The 23,592-nt window shown below is 43.4% G+C and overlaps 1 protein-coding gene across 1 annotated transcript in view; it reads left to right on the top strand.

Moving 5' to 3' along the window:
- Positions 1 to 4,606: 4,606 nt before the first annotated feature.
- Positions 4,607 to 23,592, top strand: part of LOC124711232 (cholesterol transporter ABCA5-like) — a 359,780-nt gene continuing 340,794 nt past the window's right edge. Inside the window, exon 1 of the mRNA XM_047241193.1 lies at positions 4,607 to 5,270. The gene's annotated coding sequence lies outside the window, so the exon portion shown is untranslated. The remainder of the gene's footprint in view (positions 5,271 to 23,592) is intronic.

Genomic DNA, 23,592 nt, shown 5'->3' with positions numbered 1-23,592 from the left:
TAGCAGCACAGGTAGAGTATCCCGTATGAAATCATGATAACGTGCTCCACTGAGCGTAGGTGGAAGAACATGGGGCCCAATCAAGACATCACCAACAACGCCTGCCCAAACGTTCACAGAAAATCTGTGTTGATGACGTGATTGCGTGCGGATTCTCGTCAGCCCACACATGTTGATTGTGAAAATTTACAATTTGATCAATTTGGAATGAAGCCTTGTCCGTAAAGAGAACATTTTCACCGAAATGTGGATTGACACATTGTTGGATGAACCATTCGCAGAAATGTACCCGTGGAAGCCAATCAGCTGCTGATAGTGCCTGCACACGCTGTACATGGTACGGAAACAACTGGTTCTCCGGTAGCACTCTCCATACAGTGACGTGGACAACGTTACCTTGTACAGCAGCAACTTCTCTGATGCTGACATTAGGGTTGTAGTCAACTGCACGAAGAATTGCCTCGTCCATTGCAGGTGTCCTCGTCGTTCTAGGTCTTCCCCAGTCACGAGTAATAGGCTGGAATGTTCCGTGCTCTCTAAGATGCCGATCAATTGCTTCGAACGTCTTCCTGTCGGGACACCTTCGTTCTGGAAATCTGTCTCGATACAAACGTACCGCGCCACGGCTATTGCCCCGTGCTAATCAATACATCAAATGGGCATCTGCCAACTCCGCATTTGTGAACATTGCACTGACTGCAAAACCACGTTCGTGATGAACACTAACCTGTTGATGCTACGTACTAATGTGCTTTATGCTATGTACTGTAGAGCAATGAGTCGCATGTCAACACAAGCACCGAAGTCAACATTACCTTCCTTGAATTGGGCCAACTGGCGGTGAATCGAGGAAGTACAGTACATAGTGATGAAACTAAAATGAGCTCTAACATGGAAATTAAGCGTTTCCGGACACATGTCCACGTAACATCTTTTCTTTATTTGTGTGTGATGAATGTTTCCTGAAAGTTTGGACGTACCTTTTTGTAACACCCAGTATATCGACGGCACAATCAGCCATCCCGATCCCTAATTTAGCCAAGACCAACTACTCTACATTGTTGGCCGTACTTGAGCTCAGTCATTGTTTTGTTAATCAGTTCATTTCTTACTTGCTATTGATCTTATTGTGTTACCATTTACTGTTTTTATCTGTGTGTTGTTATGATAGTTTCCAATTATGAATACCTTTGTATTAAGAAGGAAGAGGAAACCCGAAACTGATTTGTCCAGTAGCTTTATGGCAAATTAAAAATATGTACACACCACTGAATCACCTAATTATCCATCTGTAGCAGATTAATGTTAACACTGGAGTCGTTATTTGGTGGCTGGTAGAACTTTGGGGTTGCAATATTTGGTATTGCACAACGCACCATATCGGTAAACATCATTATAAATGGCATTAAATTAAAATCAAGGCATAAAAATACTCTTGGATTTGCCTGTGACACCCAAAAAATCTCGTTGATCAACAAAAATATCGCCCAAACGGTGATGGTTGCATTTCTTTGAAAAATTTGCTCCGTAATCTATCGTTAATAGTCCAAAATCAAAATATCGCCTAATCCGGTCCCACTGCCGGTACTCAGTTATGAAAACCAGTTCCACTACGGAACGATGGGGAGGGGGTTGTCTAGAGCGGAAGGGGTGTGTGATTATAGAACACGCTACAGTTCGTTAGTTTCTAAAAGATGTTTTCAACTGGCTGCTTGAATTCGCGCGGGCCGACTCTACCTTACATCCTATCATCCCCCCCCCCTCCGCAATTTGTCCAGAATCCATTTACATTTACGCATATGCAATATTATAATAACTGAACCAGGAATTAAACGAACAATTAAATCTTAAAATATGCAAGCATTCATGCATTATCAAATGACCAAACACGCACAAGTAAAGGAAAAACATATAATATCAGAATTCCATTTTTTGAAGTGATGCATTTTATTTTATGCAGTATTCGAGGTGCATTCAAGTTCTAAGGCCTTCGATTTTTTTCTAATTAACTACTCACCCGAAATCGATGAAACTGGCGTTACTTCTCGACGTAATCGACCTGCAGACGTACACATTTTTCACAACGCTGACGCCATGATTCCATGGCAACGGCGAAGGTTTCTTTAGGAGTCTGTTTTGACCACTGGAAAATCGCTGAGACAATAGCAGCATGGCTGGTGAATGTGCGGCCACGGAGAGTGTCTTTCATTGTTGGAAAAGCCAAAAGTCACTAGGAGCCATGTCAGGTGAGTAGGGAGCATGAGGAATCACTTCAAAGTTGTTATCACGAAGAAACTGTTGCGTAACGTTAGCTCGATGTGCAGGTGCGTTGTCTTGGTGAAACAGCACACGCGCAGCCCTTCCCGGACGTTTTTGTTGCAGTGCAGAAAGGAATTTGTTCTTCAAAACATTTTCGTAGGATTCACCTGTTACCGTAGTGCCCTTTGGAACGCAATGGGTAAGGATTACGCCCTCGCTGTCCCAGAACATGGACACCATCAATTTTTCAGCACTGACGGTTACCTGAAATTTTTTTGGTGGCGGTGAATCTGTGTGCTTCCATTGAGCTGACTGGTGCTTTGTTTCTGGATTGAAAAATGGCATCCACGTCTCATCCATTGTCACAACTGACGAAAAGGAAGTCCCATTCATGCTGTCGTTGTGCGTCAACATTGCTTGGCAACATGCCACACGGGCAGCCGTGTGGTCGTCCGTCAGCATTCGTGGCACCCACCTGGATGACACTTTTCGCATTTTCAGGTCGTCATGCAGGATTGTGTGCACAGAACCCACAGAACTGCCAACTCTGGAGGCAATCTGTTCAACAGTCATTCGGCAAATCCCCCAAAACAATTCTCTCCACTTTCTCGATCATGTCGTCGGACTGGCTTGTGCGAGCCCGAGGTTGTTTCGGTTTGTTGTCACACAATGTTCTGCCTTCATTAAACTGTCACACCCACGAATGCACTTTCGACACATCCATAACTCCATCACCACATGTCTCCTTCAACTGTCGATGAATTTCAATTGGTTTCACACCACACAAATTCAGAAAACGAATGATCGCACGCTGTTCAAGTAAGGAAAACGTCGCCATTTTAAGTATTTAAAACAGTTCTCATTCTCCCCACTGGCGGTAAAATTCCATCTGCCGTACGGTGCTGCCATCTCTGGGACGTATTGACAATGAACGTGGCCTCATTTTAAAACAATGCGCATATTTCTATCTCTTTCCAGTCCGGAGAAAAAAAATTGGAGGCCTTAGAACTTGAATGCACCTCGTACAATAACCAGTTCTTCCAAATTCTCCGCCAACTGGGGTAGATCTGCGCGTTGGACCACTGAGTTAGCAATTCCTGGCTTCGGAAGGTAAATGGTTCGAATTCATCTTCTGGCAACCTTGAAAATTATTTTTTGTGGTTTCCACTTTGCGTTTAGGTAAATGCCGGAGTTGGTCCCTTACTATAGGCCACAGTCAATCCCTCCCGAATTCCTTACTTTCGTGACAGATTCCACTTCCCATAAAGATGCAGCCTTTCTGTTTAAATGAAAAGAGCTATATCGAAGGTGAGCTGAACACCTCTTCGGACACTCACGGCACTAAACCCCATAAAATAAATATATAGTAATCCAAATTCTCCTCATTTAAGCTCACGCGTTTGTCCGTCGGAACACCACTGCGGAAAATTATCTTTCTACATTCCAAGAAGTATACTAATATTTGGGAATTTGGGAAAGTGAATGGTTGAATAATTCCAGATTATTTGCCTTTTCGCCTTCAAAAATTGTTGTAGCTTTTCTGTCGAACAGAGCTCTCTTTATTCCAACAGCCTTGACAGTGATAATCACTGTCACAAAAACTTCGCGCTCGTCCATTCCTGGTCACTTTCTCAACTCAAACACTACTAAGTAACGAGATTATATCTTGGTGTGGTGAAAACTCCCGAGATCATTGTCGAATAAAGTGGTTTGTCGTTTTTTACGGAAATTTTCAGGTTAAATGAAAAACATGAATCTTTTTTATTGGAAATTTTCAGGCTAAATGAAAAACATGAGCCCTCTTATGGTCTTCTTTAACAAATCTGATATCCCCCTTTGACATATTCGTAGCTACATCTTTGAGTCACAGAAGTATCTCAAGGATTCTGATAGACAAAGTGTGTTTGTGTCACTAGCAAACTACCTCCGATAGCCAAAAGTTGATTTTATTTTCCAATTCAGCACCCACAACTTTGCAAAGTTGTCCATTCACATTCCCTGTAACAAAAATGCTGTTTACCAGTATTAATTATCTGTGAGCGTTAATATTGATCGCCGCCAACATACTTTCACAGCAGCAATTGAGCAGTGAATATGACTTTCGTTACATGTGTACGAAACACATTTCACGCAAAATCGAGGTACAGCACACCGCGCGAGCAAAGCAACGTGCAGCGCGATCGGCAACTTCTCCATTGCGCAGGCAATGAACGCGCGGAGTCTCGCTGAGAGGGTTAAAGCTGCAGTGCCGGGTGCGCGGTGGTGGGGGAATGGAAGGGCCGGGAGGGGAGGTCGGCCGTTTGCAAAGCGCTCAGTCAGCTCGCCTGGGCCAGACGGTAGAGCGCTCTGCTGCGGGCCGGCCGTGTCAGCGCGCCCCGTGTGTTCGCAGACGAACGCGCTCGCCCGGTTCCCAGAGCTGGAAGGCGACGCCAATCCAACACGTAAACGGCCCACAGGGGAGAGGAAGTCAGTGGCGAGCGTCCCAGTCGAATTACAGAATGTGATTATTGACGGGGCGGAACAGCCGTCTGCCCTGGGATCACCCGCCGCGCCACGGTTCGGCGTCAACGACGGTCGAAGCAACTGAAATTTCTTCGTCTTCCCTGTAAGAAGGAACTGTTCGACGCAAATATGGTGCTGCGGGCCAGGCGCCAACTATCGCCGAAACGCATGTGCGCCGCTGCGACTGCCGCCGTGGAGCGCCGAGATCAATAATGCTGTCGAGAATCGATACGTGAAAGAAACAGTTGAATGTGGCGGTGCGCGCCACGCCGGCTGCGTCTGGCGCTAGAGGGATCAGACTCAGAGCAGCGGCATTGCGTGTGAGTGCTGGTGCTGTGTAAGTGGTGGTGGCCGGTGTTTTCACGAGTGTCGGCGGCGCCGCGATCCGCCCCTGGTTCGGTATGTGGCGGAGACTGCTGGCGGCGCGCTGTCGCCCTCCGCTGCGCTCTTCCCATTGTCGTCTGCGGTAGAAGATGTGATTCGTTTTTCTCTGCTTTTATTCCGCTTCCGTGAGTATCTTTCCTTTATCGAGGAGACTTTATGATATCGTAGAGATGTGAGTCTTTTTGTGGCCATTGCTCAGCTGTCACCGCTACTACTGGTCGTGTTCCATTCGTGAAATACGAAATAACAGTATAACTGCACAGAACTTCGGCTCTGCGTTATAAAAATTTACCGTGTTAACTAAAAAAATATGGTTTAATTAACTTTACTAAAAACGTCATAAATTTATTTAAGTTGTGAGTGAGGCATTAAAATTTGCTGACTTACTTTACTTGTACTCTGCTGTGATAGTTTATTTTAGCTTGAAAATATGATTTCATCAGATGAGTTAAAGTCTCAGATAACTCATATAGAAGTATTTAAAATCACTGTACATTAATTTCAGCTGATAAACAAAGGGTTGCTGCGTTCAAATGACCTGAAACGAATGAGACAGTGTATTGTGGACACTGAATTGTCATTCGCAAATAATTTACGTCAATACATACAGTTTCCTCAGACTGACAGGCAGTGAGATTCTTGTTGTGATATCTTACCGAACTGTCTGCCTTACAGCCCTCTTCATATCAAATATTTTCATCAGTCGAAGTTTTAAGAAAAGACCTCTTACCGCAATCTGCTTTAATTATATTTATACATCCAGAATTCTAGTTGCAAGCATGTAATACGTGATAGTCCATCACTTAAAGTGTATTGAGTCTAAAAATAAATCAGCTGTTCCTCGGAATCTTGTGCAGTTGGTTGGCTTACAAATTCGCTGTTTCAGTTTTAGCGGGAATCAGCATTTATGGCATAGGCCTTGCTGTCAGCGAGCTGCATCTCTACATTGATGATATCAGTTGCTTCTTCAGTGACTCGTGTGGGTTTCATCTGCCTCTTCGGTACACATCGGCCCATGGGTGGTTCGCTTTATTAATATCATCCTCCTAGATACGTGCCTGCGAGTTATGCCCAGCTTATCACGAAGAGTCCACTACATTAATACACAGAATTCCCACAAGAGTAGTTCCTACTTTTAATGTGACTAAACTTGCAGCAATGATCACTTTACACTATTTCTCTCTCTCTCTCTCTCTCTCTCTCGCTCGGTCGGCCTTGCTCCCGCCCTCTGATAATCAGTACCACTTATGGCATTCTTGTGAATATACTGAAACGTCATTCTCGGCTTCATAATTATAGATACTACGCAAATATTTCCTAACTGCAGTTGGTATGTCGATACTTCAAGATGTCACTACCGTAAACATTCACGCATAACTTTTTATCACTGGCATTCGCCAGTTATAATGTCTTAACTAATCGTATTAATAAAATTTGCTCGTATTTCCATTTAGTGATAACGTGAGATTGACATGATAATATTTGTAACTCTCACAAGATACAGAACAGTTTATGGTATCCAAAACGTCGTTGCAGCTGGATGTTCATTCTTTGTTGCGGGACTTTCCCATGAATATTGCTTCTTGAGGAACAAGCCCCAAGTAATTTATTTCGCTAAATACAACAGAGCATCCGGAAATTGTTACTATCCGACGTACAGTAATAGGCAACGAACATTGCCTAGTCACCAAACTGAATCAGGGCTCCTTCAGTATTGTCCTGAATACTGGCACGGTACACTGATATTACTTAGTAATTCAGTAGACATTAAAAAAAAGTTTGCATTGCACTATTGAATATTAGCGAGTTATTTACTGGCGTCTTTCACTCTGAGTTTACTACTCACTCGGACTAAATATACAGCTCATACCTCACATAGGATGGTGCCAAACTATCAAAAATAAACAAACTCCCTATTTCCGCTGTCAAACAAAACATGCCCTCATTAGTGGCTGATACCGAGAAATGAGCGCCACATTTCAGATTAATGTTAGACCAGTTCCCTGTTGTAGCGTTATTTAAAATGAGATGCATTTTTATGTTATTTCGTTTCTTTGTCATAAACCACTATTCGAGACTGAACTTACAGTGTAATTAAATAGAGGCACAATGGAAAATTTTGAGAATTTTTGAGGGCGGAACCAGAAATGTTTTTGCATCACTACGTAGAACTTGCGTAGAGGCTGCGAAAGTTAAAAAACGCTTCCGTAATAGTTCGCAAAGAGGCGTATGAGCTATATATGACTTTTTGTCACGCTGGGCACGTGACTTTATTGTATGACAGTGGCAAACCAAAATTACCTCCCGTCACGGAAATGTCAGTCGTTCCCCCCTCCGTGGAATAGACTCTTCCTCACTCAAAATTGTTTCCCTCGCAACAAGCGAAGAACAGAATCCGATGATCTAGCCAAAGAAGAAAGAGGTATGCGATACGAAATTGCAACTCGCGTAGGAGGAGAATAAGCTCCCGGATTGAGCGCTAAAGATTTGTTACATCGTTGCCAATAAACACAGGGCGCTCTGAAATATTTGAGCCCGACTGATCCATGATAGGCTTCTGGTGCATCTAAAGCATATAAGCAGCACCCCCTACAGAGGCACCCTTTTACGGGGGGTGCTGATATAAGCCGATCTTAGCAATGTCAGTAGCGTAACAATGAATACGTGTCAACATGTACTCCTTGGGAACAGCAATGAATAAACCTGCTAACTTTATTATGTAGTTTTAAGTCTACAATTAGGTATGTAGTGTTAAGTAGTCACACCAATGGAAATGGATACAAAAACAAAATCATGCCACTTAGAAGATTTGACTGAGAAAATGTAGTTTCCTTATTGGAGGAATAATAAATATTTTATAGCTTGTTCCATAGTCGCTACTGCCTTTGCCCGTAACACGTGACTAAATTTGGTTTCAGTTTGATATTAGATAATACTCTGCAGCGGTTGTATTTATTTATAAAAACACAGTTGTCCTTAGCATACAACGAAATGTTGTGTTGGCGCCGCTGTCATCTTAGCCTTGAGCCCCACTGGTATTTCACACTGCACTGCAACTAGAGGGGTATCAGCATAGGTCTACAGTCTTTTTGATTAATGCTCTATAGATTTAAAACAGGATCGCGATGTATACCTAATTTTGTTCTCTCTCTTCACGTATATTCTGTGGTGAAATTACGTCTCGTCATTCAAAATTGTGGCCTTACAGGGGAGTCGATAGTTGACCCTTTAAGTGACTCTCGTAAGTATATCTATACCACGGGTAAACATCTTGAAATAGCAAGTATTATCTTTTCTCCTTATGCGTTGGTGTGAGTAATTACCACCCCATAACTCCAGGTACATTTGGAAACAAATAATTGAACATGCTTATTCATTTCTACTCCCAAAGAGTACATACTGACATGTATTTCGTTGTTACATTGGAAAAAAAACTTTTGCCATTTAAAGGGTTAAGATCATCACAAAATCTGCATCTCCGTTTATTTTATTTATTCGTATGTAGACTGTTCAGTACATCAGGCATGTCACGTACATTACAGAACTTACACATACATAAAACATATACCAAGCAGAATAGGAGGCAAGGGCAGAAAGTCGGCCATGGCCTTATCAATGGAACCACTCCAGCACTCACCTTAGCAACTTGGGAAACCCAAAGCGCGTCCAGTGATTTAACACCGGCTTAGCTATCTCGCTTGTCACATGATTTGGAAAGAAAACCATATACAGCTAATCTAGAAGGACGTTAGAAAGTGCATAAGAAGTATAATCAGCAATATAACTAGAACATGAAACGTGGTTAAATTACACTCCTGTGAACACGTATGTAGAACAAAGTTGAAAAGCATAAATACATGAACACACAATCAGCTGCCAACATTATATCTATCACCATTAATCTTGCAACAGACCTCTTCTCTGAGGACGTGCATCGCACTGCGTGTGAAACAGAAAAAAAGGAAACCAACAGCAGAAATATTATTGTGCGAAGAGAAACACAACACAGCTAGTATAAGTGTTAACCGGTTAACCAGTTGTCAACAATAAACGACAGCCTTGTACTTCTGCGAGGAAATATTTTCATTTACACAAGAGAAACACTTCTCAACAAGAAATGATTTTAAAAGCTGTTTCCTTCTCCAACTTCTATGTGTACGTTGGCAGTGCATTATTATTATTATCATTATTATTATTATTCCAGAATGAGATTTTCACTCTGCAGCGGAGTGTGCGCTGATATGAAACTTCCTGGCAGATTAAAACTGTGTGCCCGACCGAGACTCGAACTCAGGATCTTTGCCTTTCGCGGGCAAGTGCTCTACCATCTGAGCTACCGAAGCACGACTCACGCCCGGTACTCACAGCTTTACTTCTGCCAGTACCTCGTCTCCTACCTTCCAAACTTCCTGAGGAGAGCTTCTGTAAAGTTTGGAAGGTAGGAGACGAGGTACTGGCAGAAGTAAAGCTGTGAGTACCGGGCGTGAGTCGTGCTTCGGTAGCTCAGATGGTAGAGCAGTTGCCCGCGAAAGGCAAAGGTCCCGAGTTCGAGTCTCGGTCGGGCACACAGTTTTAATCTGCCAGGAAGTTTCATTATTATTATTTAAAAAAAAGGCACGAAAGTGAGACACATGTCTGAGTTTTGCTCGTGGAGTAACCGAAAGTTGCGAGCGTTACGCCCATGGTAACCGCTATTAGTTTGCTTGTTTCCAATATTAGTTCTTGTCAACACAGTGTGCATATTGTGTATTGATCTCCTGTTCCTATTAGGCTAACAGAGAGTGATTCTTGGGAGATGCCGTATACTTTATGGTACACCTCATTTTAACTTGCATGCCATGCGAATTGAGTAGGTAGGCCTGGTCGAATATTTACGTGTTTACTTAATAAAAAGTGAAGTGAATGGTGTCACTGATATCGTATGATTTCAGTTTATTTGCCACTTCGAGGCTCAAGTCACTCATCGATTTCTCCTAGATTTTTTATGGCAACAGCAGGACGTAGACAAAAATACGAAAACAACACAAGCGCAACACATTACCATGCCCGATATGGTGTAGGAAACGCGTTAGCATTCAATACAGCTTCGAGTCGTTTCGGATTGCAAACAATGCAGGCCCTGTATGATTTTCAGGGGAAATCTTATACCATAGTGGCACGTTCAGATAGCGAGGATGGTGATTGCGATCAGGTCCCCTTCAACATCTACATCAGAACTCTGCAAGTCACATAACTGTGTGTGGCGGAGGGTACTTACAAGGGAACCTCCCCATCGCATACCCCTCAGATTTAGTTATAAGTTGGCACAGTGGATAGGCCTTGAAAAACTGAACACAGATCGATCGAGAAAACGGGAAGAAGTTGTGTGGAACTATGAAAAAAAACAAGCAAAATATACAAACTGAGTATAGTCCATGTGCATGATAGGCAACATCAAGAATAACGTGAGCTCAAGAACGCCGTGGTCCCGTGGTTAGCGTGAGCAGCTGCGGAACGAGAGGTCCTTGGTTCAAGTCTTCCCTCGAGTGAAAAGTTTAATTTTTTATTTTCAGACAATTATTATCTAACCGGCCGATGCGAGGTAACTGCGCCGTAGTATGGGGACGCTACACCTAAGCAAACATCGAAACAAAACATATGTTTTGACAGAGCACAGGGAAAACTGTGCGACTGTGAAACTGTTGCATTCATTTGTTGCAGTTTATGTGACAAACTCTTATGTTTTCATCACTTTTTTGGGAGTGATTATCACATCCACAAGGAAACCTAAATCGGGCAAGGTAGAAGAATCTTTTTACCCATTCGCCAAGTGTACAAGTTAGGTGGGTCGACATATTCCTGTCATGTGACGCACATGCCGTCACCAGTGTCGTATAGAATGTATCAGACGTGGTTTCCTGTGGAGGAATCGGTTGACCTATGATCTTGCGATCAAATGTTTTCGGTTCCCATTGGAGAGGCACGTCCTTTCGTCTATTAATCGCACGGTTTTGCGGTGCGGTCGCAAAACGCAGACACTAAACTTATTACAGTGAACAGAGACGTCAATGAACGAACGAACAGATCATAACTTTGCGAAAATAAAGAAAGCAAACTTCTCACCCGAGGGAAGATTGGAACCAAGGACCTCTCGTTCCGCAGCTGCTCACGCTAATCACGGGACCACGTCGCTCCTGAGCTCACATTGTCCTTGATTTTGTGTATCATGCGCATGGACTACTCAGTTTGTATATTTTGCTTATTTTTTTTTTCATAGTTCCACACAACTTCTTCCTGTATTTTCGATTGATGTGTGTTCAGTTTTTCAAGGCCTATCCACTGTGCCAACTTACAACTAACTCTGAGGGGGGTGCGATGGGGAGGTTCCCTTGTTAGTACCACCAACTGACGCTCCCTTCCCTGTTCCACTGACGAATGGCGCATGGAAAGAATGATTGTCTCGAATTTCGTGAGCTGTATGTGAGAGGAAGTAATATGCTGTCCGGCTCTTCACGCAAAGTGCTCTCTCGAAAAGTCAACAGTAAACCTCACCGTGATGCGCAACGCACATCTTGTAACGTCTGCCACTGCAGTTTGTCGAGCATATCTGTAACGCTCTCGCGCCGACTAAACGAACCCGTCACGAAAAGTGGCGCTCCACGTTGGAACTTCTATCAGTACTGTCCGGTAAGGGTCCCAGATCGATGAACAGTACTCAAGAAACGGTCGAAAAAGCGCCTTATAAGCTACTGCCTTCGTGGATGAGTTACATTTCCTTAAGATTCTACCTATGAATATCAGGCTCGCGTGTGCATTTCCTACTATTTGTTTAATGCGGTCATTCCACTTACCTCTTTCATGCTCGGGGGTATGAGACAAATTTCGACCCTTATTGCACAAGACTTTTATTTGTTGAACGAATTAATAAAAATTGGGTTAAAGTTATATAATCACATTAGAATGAAAGCATTAATAGACATTATGATGTATTTCAAAAGAGTCTTTCGAAAACAATGGTGGTACATTATGTGTACACGGCACACGCAACACATCCTTTCGGTTCTTCCTTGGTGCCTGCAATTTGCACATCTTCGTTGTGGAGTTCTTTGTGGCTCGTGTGCTGAACTTACTATTCTCACGGTTTTGAGCACATGAAGTTTCTTTTTGCTAATCTCTACTAAACTGCTCAGGCGCCTGCCTCTTCTTCTTGAAGCAATCAGGCTTCTGGACACTTCTCTCCGAAAGTTCTGCATCGTCATTGTTTAAAGCTTCAGTTCCTTGTGAAGCAGAAAGGCATTCACGATACCAGAAGATACGAGGTCACCATTTCATACTCTTCCTATCAAAGTCATATGCTGATTTCCTCGTGGTCTCGCGGTCGCGTTCTCGCTTCCCGAGCACGGGGTCACGGGTTCGATTCCTGGCGGGGTCAGGGATTTTCACCTGCCTCGAGATGACTTGGTGTTTGTGTTGTTCTCATCATTTCATCATCATTCCTGAAAGTGGCGAGTTTGGACTGAGCAAAAGTTGGGAATTTGTCTAGGCGCTGATAACCGCGCAGTTGAGCAGCCCACAAACCAAACATCATCATCATCATCCTTTGATCAAATGTATCCACACAGTTCATATTTTCGTTGTAGTCAACTACCAGTAGAAAGTAAGGCAGCTTTTTCACAGTTCCGTTCCTTTCTTTCCGCTGTACTTCTGTTGTGGTTCTTGGGTCATGAAAGCTTGACAACAAATGCGCTGTTTCTTTGTCCTTCCATTTTACAATACACAGCCCAGTGTCACTTGTACCCCAGTCGCATTCACCACGTTTCCATTCTTTCTCTTGTTTCAGCTAGATTCTTTCTTGATAAACTGACAGTACCACATACATGTATTTGTTTCCTTTTCAGATCCTCCCTCAGTTGTACACTGGTGAAATAACTGTCAAAGAAAACTCTATGATTTTTGCCTTCAAGACCTGCCTGTCAACAGCTCTTTTACTACTATCGCCAAGATGCTTTTTCCGCTGTGTTGCCTATTTTACCAGATTTTACCAGTAGTACCCCCCCCCCCCCCCCATGAACCATGGACCTTGCCGTTGGTGGGGAGGCTTGCGTGCCTCAGCGATACAGATAGCCGTACCGTAGGTGCAATCACAACGGAGGGGTATCTGTTGAGAGGCCAGACAAACGTGTGGTTCCTGAAGAGGGGCAGCAGCCTTTTCAGTAGTTGCAGGGGCAACAGTCTGGATGATTGACTGATCTGGCCTTGTAACACAAACCAAAACGGCCTTGCTGTGCTGGTACTGCGACCGGCTGAAAGCAAGGGGAAACTAAGGCCGTAACTTTTCCCGAGGGCATGCAGCTTTACTGTATGATTAAATGATGATGGCGTCCTCTTGGGTAAAATATTCCGGAGGTAAAATAGTCCCCCATTCGGATCTCCGGGCGGGGACTCCTCAAGAGGATGTCGTTATCAGGAGAAAGAAAACTGGCGTTCTACGGATCGGAGCGTGGAATGTCAGATCCCTTAATCGGGCAGGTAGGTTAGAAAATTTAAAAAGGGTAGAATTTTGCACAGAGCACAACATAATCATAGCTAACACTTGGTTTAAGAACCATGAAAGAAGGTTGTATACATGGAAGAACCCTGGAGATACTAAAAGGTATCAGATAGATTATATAATGGTAAGACAGAGATTTAGGAACCAGGTTTTAAATTGTAAGACATTTCCAGGGGCAGATGTGGACTCTGACCACAATCTATTGGTTATGACCTGTAGATTAAAACTGAAGAAACTGCAAAAAGGTGGGAATTTAAGGAGATGGGACCTGGATAAACTGAAAGAACCAGAGATTGTACAGAGTTTCAGGGAGAGCCTAAGGGAACAATTGACAGGAATGGGGGAAAGAAATACAGTAGAAGAAGAATGGGTAGCTTTGAGGGATGAAGTAGTGAAGGCAGCAGAGGATCAAGTAGGTAAAAAGACGAGGACTAGTAGAAATCCTTGGGTAACAGAAGAAATATTGAATTTAATTGATGAAAGGAGAAAATATAAAAATGCAGTAAATGAAGCAAGCAAAAAGGAATACAAACGTCTCAAAAATGAGATCGACAGGAAGTGCAAAATGATTAAGCAGGGATGGCTAGCGGACATATGTAAGGATGTAGAGACTTATCTCACTAGGGGTAAGATAGATAATGCCTACAGGAAAATTAAAGAGACCTTTGGAGATAAGAGAACGACTTGTATGAATATCAAGAGCTCAGATGGAAACCCAGTTCTAAGCAAAGAAGGGAAAGCAGAAAGATGGAAGGAGTATATAGAGGGTCTATACAAGGGCGATGTACTTGAGGACAATATTATGGAAATGGAAGAGGATGTAGATGAAGATGAAATGGGAGATACGATACTGCGTGAAGAGTTTGACAGAGCTCTGAAAGACATGAGTCGAAACAAGGCCCCGGGAGTAGACAACATTCCATTGGAACTAGTGACGGCCTTGGGAGAGCCAGTCCTGACAAAACTCTACCATCTGGTGAGCAAGATGTATGAAACAGGCGAAATACCCTCAGACTTCAAGAAGAATATAATAATTCCAATCCCAAAGAAAGCAGGTGTTGACAGATGTGAAAATTACAGAACTATCAGTTTAATAAGCCACAGCTGCCAAATACTAACACGAATTCTTTACATACGAATGGAAAAACTAGTAGAAGCCGACCTCGGGGAAGATCAGTTTGGATTCCGTAGAAACACTGGAACACGTGAGGCAATACTGACCTTACGACTTATCTTAGAAGAAAGATTAAGGAAAGGCAAACCTACGTTTCTAGCATTTGTAGACTTAGAGAAAGCTTTTGACAATGTTGACTGGAATACTCTCTTTCAAACTCTAAAGGTGGCAGGGGCAAAATACAGGGAGCGGTAGGCTATTTACAATTTGTACAGAAACCAGATGGCAGTTATAAGAGTCGAGGGACATGAAAGGGAAGCTGTGGTTGGGAAGGGAGTAAGACAGGGTTGTAGTCTCTCCCCGATGTTATTCAGTCTGTATATTGAGCAAGCAGTAAAGGAAACAAAAGAAAAATTCGGAGTAGGTATTAAAATCCATGGAGAAGAAATAAAAACGTTGAGGTTCGCCGATGACATTGTAATTCTGTCAGAGACAGCAAAGGACTTGGAAGAGCAGTTGAATGGAATGGACAGTGTCTTGAAAGGAGGATATAAGATGAACATCAACAAAAGCAAAACGAGGATAATGGAATGTAGTCGAATTAAGTCGGGTGATGCTGAGGGAATTAGATTAGGAAATGAGACTCTTAAAGTACTAAAGGAGTTTTGCTATTTGGGGAGCAAAATAACTGATGATGGTCGAAGTAGAGAGGATATAAAATGTAGACTGGCAATGGCAAGGAAAGCGTTTCTGAAGAAGAGAAATTTGTTAACATCGAGTATAGATTTAAGTGTCAGGAAGTCATTTCTGAAAGTATTTGTATGGAGTGTAGCCATGTATGGAAGTGAAACATGGACGATAAATAGTTTGGACAAGAAGAGAATAGAAGTTTTCAAAATGTGGTGCTACAGAAGAATGCTGAAGATTAGATGGGTAGATCACATAACTAATGAGGAAGTATTGAATAGGATTGGGGAGAAGAGAAGTTTGTGGCACAACTTGACCAGAAGAAGGGATCGGTTGGTAGGACATGTTCTGAGGCATCAAGGGATCACCAATTTAGTACTGGAGGGCAGCGTGGAGGGTAAAAATCGTAGAGGGAGACCAAGAGATGAATACACTAAGCAGATTCAGAAGGATGTAGGTTGCAGTAGGTACTGGGAGATGAAGAGGCTTGCACAGGATAGAGTAGCATGGAGAGCTGCATCAAACCAGTCTCAGGACTGAAGACCACAACAACAACAACAACATCGAATTTTAGTGCATAACAAGGCTTACCTGCTAACATCCACACTTTGTAGCCTCTTTTGGTTGGTTTTTTAGGAAAGTACTGTGTGGTGTCACCGCCAGACACCACACTTGCTAGGTGGTAGCCTGTAAATCGGCCGCGGTCCGTTAGCATACGTCGGACCCGCGTGTCGCCACTGTCAGTGATTGCAGACCGAGCGCCGCCACACGGCAGGTCTAGAGAGACTTCCTAGCACTCGCCCCAGTTGTACAGCCGACTTTGCTAGAGATGGTTCACTGACAAATTACGCTCTCATTAGCCGAGACGATAGTTAGCATAGCCTTCAGCTACTTCATTTGCTACGACCTAGCAAGGCGCCATTATCAATTGCTATTTATCTTGTGATGCATGTACCGTCAGATCGATGTTCACCAATTATGGATTAAAGTTAAGTATTCCAGAGCTACGTACTTTTCTTGATAGTATAATTACTTTACCTGTTCCAGACCTCACGCCAGCCTTCGTGAGCTTAAACGCGTGCCTTTCGGCTTCCTCCAAACCCCGTGAATTGGCTCCTGCCAATTCACAACATACTGTTTCAAGGATGACCTGCCTTTGAATTTGATCATCGGCTCATCTACACCTACATATTCACTTGGATGATAGGCACTTCTGAAATTGTCACCCACCACAGACAAAAACGGTTGTAACTTGTACAGCTTACCATAACCTTCCTCACCCTGCTTTGGTATGCAGCTGTTGTCATTTAGATGCAAATGAGACCAAAACAACTCAAAACAATTAACAGTCATCCTTGAACTAATTTAGGTATCGTGAACATCAGGAGCAGAGCTCCAGTAAGCCCTGTAACTTGCCTGTGGTTTTATGCCCATGAGAATGTTCAAGCCAAGAAAAGTTTTCATCTCCCTACATGTTGTGTGTTTGTAAAGTTTCCCATTTTTCTGGCACTCCTGTTCAGCATAAAGATTAGTCTGCATAACAATCCACTGAAGTACATCATAAGATATGAACAAATTATGGGGAGTGGAATCCTCTAAGTCTCTCACATGCGCAGCAGGAGAAGTTACTTAGGAAAAATGCGGAGATTGTTGGGGTTTTTCTGTTTTCCCCCATTGGGGAGGCTGTTTACGCGATGTTACAGCTACGGGAGTTGCATTTCCATCACCTGCACTATGTGCTGGTATTTGTTCTTGATCAGCAGTTGAACTGTGTACAGTTCCACCAGAACAGTAACATGACAAGTCCATTGAGTGTGTATTTTCTCAGGTGAATCACTTTTGTCTGAAGAGCTTGTTTCAGAAATAACCACTCCTAAATGTGGTACACAGTAATCTGGGTCGTCACCACATCGTCTGACGAATTCTGACCTGAAGGTATTTCGGCATCGAGTATTGCCATTATCTCATCGTCTTTCAGTACTTCCCTAAAGCGATTCATTATCAATTGAAATGGAAGATAACGCCTTAAATTACGTATATGAACTTCACTTACACGCCCATGCAACTTTATTGCACAAACAATGCACAAAACGTGTAACACTACTCGATAGTGAAAGCAGTATCTCACGTAGTAGAGGAACGTTGATGTATGGTGGTACATATTTTGGATTCTGAATTATTCACTAAATACTCGTCTTCTATAGAAATATCCAAGAACCGTGAATTCTAGAGTGATTCTGAATGTATAACAATCATTATCTTACCTTTTGTAAACAGCTGAATCAACAATGTATGACGTAAAGGCGGAAGCAATTACGCGCTCGATCGCACAGGGCAAAAATCAGCAGCACTGTGCACACTGCAGAAAACAACAATCGCCACAGACGGACTGCATGGAGCAACGCTACTTCTGACCTCTTTCTGTCATTGTGGGTGGTTCAGAAAACACACCTTCATACTGGACGAGTCAGGACTTTACAATTAAGTGGTACATGTTTTGTACCACCATGCATTGAAGCAAGGACGAATAGCCGTACATATGTTGTACCACCTACCCTGAAAGAAAAATGGTTCAAATGGCTCTGAGCACTATGGGACTCAACTGCTGAGGTCATTAGTCCCCTAGAACTTAGAACTAGTTAAATCTAACTAACCTAAGGACATCACAAACATCCATGCCCGAGGCAGGATTCGAACCTGCGACCGTAGCGGTCCTGCGGTTCCAGACTGCAGCGCCTTTAACCGCACGGCCACTTCGGCCGGCTTCCTACCCTGAAAGAGTTAAGGTCGTTCTGGACAGTTACTTCTCGATATTTTACAGTAGACACTGTTTCCAGCAATTTGTCATCAATAGTGTAATTGTCAAGTAGTGTATTTATTTTCTATAGATGTGCAATTTGTTACATTTATTTACGTTCAAGCCCAACTCCCAGAGCCCGTACCCTTCATCAATTCTCTTGCAGGTCATTCTGCAAATCGATACTGTCTTCTGGCGTTGTTACCTTCTTATAGACAACCGCCTCATCTGCGAACAATTTCAAACAGCTCCCGCTGCTTTCTGATAGACCATTTATATACATATAAATCACACTCCATTCAGTTACTCCGAAAATTACCATTATATCTGTCGATTTTGTTCCATTAAGGGCGATGTGTTGAGTTCTATCTGCAAGTAAGTCTTCAATCTATCAATCTAGTCCTACACTCGGCAATCTTTTTTTTTTTTTTTCCTTCAGTAAACGGCAATGCGGGACGGTGTCAAATACAGCGTTTTGTATCTCATAAAGGAACAGAGCTGAGTTTCGCAAGAATCCATAGTGATTTTTATAGAGGAGATTTTCATTCTCCAAAAACGTCATAATTCTTCAGCAAACCGAGCGAGGTGGCGCAGTGGTTAGCACACTGGACTCGCATTCGGGAGGACGACGGTTCAATCCCGTCTCCAGCCATCCTGATTTAGGTTTTCCGTGATTTCCCTAAATCGTTTCGGGAAAATGCCGTGATGGTTCTTTTGAAAGGGCACGGCCGATTTCCTTCCCCATCCTTCCCTAACCCGAGCTTGTGCTCCGTCTCTAATGACCTCGTTGTCGACGGGATGTTAAACAACACTAACCTAACCTAACCTCTTCAGCATAAAACATGTTCCATAACTCTACATCTGATTAGCGTCTATGATCGAGTCCCATAATTATGTGCATCTGTATTATTCACAAAAGACTCGTCTTCTATAGAATATATCTAAGAACCGTGAATTCTAGAGGGAATGACCTGCGCTTTTTTCCCAGTCACTAGGCTCCAACGATCTACGATAAACTGCTGCTAGAAGAGGAGCATGGTATTTCGCATGATCATTGTAAAATCTAATAGGTATTTCATCTGATCCTGATGCCTTTCCGGTACTAAGCAATTGTAGTTGCATTGTTATTCCGTGATCGATTATCTCAATATCTGCCATTTCGACGTTTGTATTGTGGTTGAAATGAGGGGCCGCATATAATTTCGAAAAGACTGAATTCAGCATTTCGGCCGTCTCTCGGTTATCTTTCAGTGCTAGTATGGTCACTGAATGAATGGGGGAAGATTTCGAATCGCATACTGGTTTTACATAACATTCAGAGCGGTTGACAACATTTTATTTTCAAAGTCACTGACGCTTCTCCCATTGCTCTCCTTACGCTCATTTTCGCTTCGTTTCACGTTCAACTTTTGTCCGTAAAGTAGGTTTTGACTTCTCTTGAATCTATGATGAATCTCTTTTTGTTTACGTGACAGGTTCCTAATATGGCTATTAAAACACTGTGGGTCTTTCGTATCCCTTAAGACTTTGCTTCTCCTGTCGGAGGTTCGAGTCCTCCCTCGGGCATGGTTGTGTGTGTTGTTCTTAGCATAAGTTAGCTTAGGTAATGTGTACGTCTACGGACCGATGACCTCAGCAGTTTGATCCCTTAGGAATTTACACGTTTGAAGACTGCTCGGAACATACTTGCCTGAGGTACCGGTAAATCGAACGATGCTTTCGAATTTTTTCCATCTATGTCCACATCTTCGTCCTCTGCAGTGAATATTTGGTGCGGACTGTTTAGACACTCAGCAATTTGTATTCTGTCACTCCTGCTAAGCAACAATATTTTTCTACCTTTCTTGACATTCCTTGTAATACCTGCAGTCATGATTGCTGCCACAGTCTTATGATCACCGATTCCTTCTTCCGCTGTGTTAACTAATTCGATATGTTCATTGTCTGTTTATTGCTGGGAAGTCTAAGACGTAACTTACTCGAGCTGCTTCTCTAATTATTTGCTCGAAGTAATTTCCAGACAAGACAATCAGAATAACATCGCCCGAATTCCTGTCTCTAGCAACAGTTTCAATAGCACGACTCTCCCAGTCTATACCAGGCCAGTTGAAGTCAGCCCATATCACAATGGCATGATCAGAAGCGCTCTACCAGTACAAATCCTGACGCTGGCGGCCTTGAAAAACATCTTATCACCATTTTTGACGGACATTTGCTGCTTAAATTCACCAACATTAATTCACATTCGAAATCCATGATAACCTCGCGACATCTGAAACGTCAAAGAAACTGATACAGACATGCGTGTTCAAATACAAAAATTTGTAATCAGGTGGAATACGGCGCTGCAATCGGCAACGTCTATATAAGACAACAAGTGTCTGGCGCAGTTGTTTGATCTCTTACTGCTGCTACAATGGTTATCAAGATTTAAGTGAGTTTGAACGTAGTGTTACAGTCGGCGCACGAGCGTTGGACACAGCATCTCCGAGTTATTTCACGAGTGTACCGTGAATATCAGGAATCCGGTAAAATACCAAATTTCCGACATCGCTGCGGCTGGGAAAAGTTCCCGCAAGAATGGGACCAATAACGACTGAAGAGAATCGGATCAACGTGACAGACGCGCAACTCTTCCGCAAATTGCTGCAGATTTCAATGCTGGACCATCAACAATTGTCAGTGTGCAAAACAGTCAACGAACCATCATCGTTATGGGCTTTCGGAGCCGAAGACCCACTCGTGTATCCTTGATGACTGCACAACACAAAGCTTTACGCCTCGCCTGGGTCCATCAACACTGACATAGTTGATGAATGGAAACATGTTGCCTGGCCGGGCGAGTCTCGTTTCAAATTGTATCATGCGGATGGACGTGTACGGCTATGGAGACAATCTCATGAATCCATGAATCCTGTATGTCAGCAGGGGACTGTTACAGCTGGTGGAGGCTCTGTAACGGTGTGCGGCGTGTGAATTGGAGTGATATGGGATCCCTGATATGTCTAGATACCACTCTGATAGGTGAAACGTACGTAAGCATCCTGTCTGATCTTCTGCATCCATTCATGTACATTGTGCATTCCGTCGGACCTGGACAATTCCAGCAGGACAGTGGGATACTCCACACGACCAGAATTGCTACAGAGTGGCTCCAGGAACACTTTTCTGAGTTTAAGCACTTCCGATGACCACCAGACTCCCCAGACATGAAATTATTGAGCATATCTGGGAGCCTTTCAACGTGCTATTCAGATGAAATCTCCTCCCCCTCGTACTCTTAGGGGTTTATGGAAAGCGCTACAGGATTCATGATGGTAATTTCCTCCAGCACTACTTCAGACATTAGTCGAGTCCATGCCGCGTCGTGTCGTGGCACTTAATGCGTGTTCGCGTGGGCCCTACGCGACATTAGGCAGGTGTACCAGTTTCTGTTGTTTACCTTCTCTCCAAAGTAAAGTACACTTCATCCTCGTGCTCACAAAACCACTCCTGGACGATGTGAGAGCTGCTTGAACACGAGACCTCTCGACTTGGAACACAGCACCACGACTGGAGAACAATCACGGTACTCCGGGATAAACCTTATCAGCCAAAATGGTCACATAATCCTCGGCAGTAATGCGACCTTATATAGTAACCATAGGGCCCGTGGAGTACCATGATGCGACTGCCAAAATTCTCACCAAACCCTCAGCAAGTTTCACTCTTAGAACATAAATTCGGCCAGAAGTTGGAAACAGTGTTTTGTGGCGGTGTTCGTAGCGACAAACACTTGGCTGTAGATATGGCTTACGAAGTCACCGCCACACTTTTAATAGCGGGCCGACCGGTCCGCTGGAACAGTGAACAGAAAGATGAAAGCCCAAACACTCTGATTAAATAAAAGTCGGTACTTATCTTTATTAAAGAAGATACAGAAACACAGTAGTGACTCCGTGCCTACAGAATCTGTCTAGTTCGAGTCGGAGCGGCTAGGTCAGCGTCGGCTGACGACAAACAACAACTCTGCTGCGATGAACACACAACTGACTAGCAAGTACACAATTCGGTGGCGAGTATACAACTGAGCGGCGAATACAGAACTGTCCTAGCGCTCGCGACTCCAGCGCTTAAGAAGCCAGAAGCCAGCGGTGGCGCGCGCAGACTTGCGGCGATTTGCTGTCTTGCTGGCGCTGCTTATGCGGACGGCGTCCGGACTTTGATGCTGCCAACCTTTTGGCAGCGGGCTCGGGTGGCATTACTGGCTAGGATATAACACAGTGTGAGACAGGACTCATCGAACCAAATATCTTCCATTGCTCCATAGTCCCAAGTTGTATGCATTCGGTACCATGTTTTCGTGTTATGGGAATTTGCATCACTGATGAGTGGTTTTGGAATTCGAGTCCTCCCTGCAATTCCCTGCCCATGAAGGTTCCCTTGTCTGTTTTGGTGCTGACGGGATTCGCCAGTGTAACATTCTGTTCTGAAGTGACTTTTGCAACTGTCGTCCTCTTATTTTTCGTCAAAATTCTCTTCAACCACCGTCTGCCAGGGTCAGCCAGTACACACTTTTGTTTAGGTTGTGACTTAGCGGATGATGTTTCTCGACTTTCTCTGTATGCGCTATAAATCTTAGATAGGTTGCCTCTCCAGACATGAAACATTTCGGCTCCTTTGGTTACTGAAACACACATTACACGAGCATCAATAATTTGAACGTATTGAGGGCATTGCACAGCTGCCGTTCGTGGTCAAATACTTTGCATTTATGGTCAAGCATTCATTTCTCGCGATGTTGCTATATTTTATCCCAACCCCTGTAGCTTTACAGTCACTTTTGTTAATGCTTAGCATAAATGGCAAATTTATCCATTGTTGGCAATCGACTTTATAAATAATGCCGTCTTTTTAGAGGGGTTACACACTAGTCTTTCTTCGATAGAAGAATATGTTCACTCGTTAGATTATACGGGGATACGCAGAAGCCGAACCACAGAGCATTTGACATTTTCACCAAACAAATTTAAAGTGCCCGAACCGCCCATGGAGCGAGCCTGGCATAAGCGCGGATCTAGAGGGGTAGGGTGGGGTTAATACATAATTCTGTAGACAGTAACGGCAAATCACACGAAGTTGAGTTATTCGTCGTACTATATAAAGGCAAGTCATAGTTTCAAGTTGTTACCAATGGTGTCGCAAAGTACCTGATCGATGAGTTTCGAATTTTTACACGATACTCGAATACGTTCAACTCTACATAGGATACACAATTTAATGTATATATAATTGGGAAGCGTTGTTAGCAAAAATCTTGAAGAGTTTTTCACCGTTTTA

The sequence above is a fragment of the Schistocerca piceifrons genome, chromosome 8, assembly GCF_021461385.2.
Source record: "Schistocerca piceifrons isolate TAMUIC-IGC-003096 chromosome 8, iqSchPice1.1, whole genome shotgun sequence".
In the NCBI taxonomy this organism is placed as follows: domain Eukaryota; kingdom Metazoa; phylum Arthropoda; class Insecta; order Orthoptera; family Acrididae; genus Schistocerca; species Schistocerca piceifrons.
The sequence above is the reverse complement of the archived record's forward strand: the minus strand, read 5'-3'. Positions and strand labels throughout refer to the sequence as shown.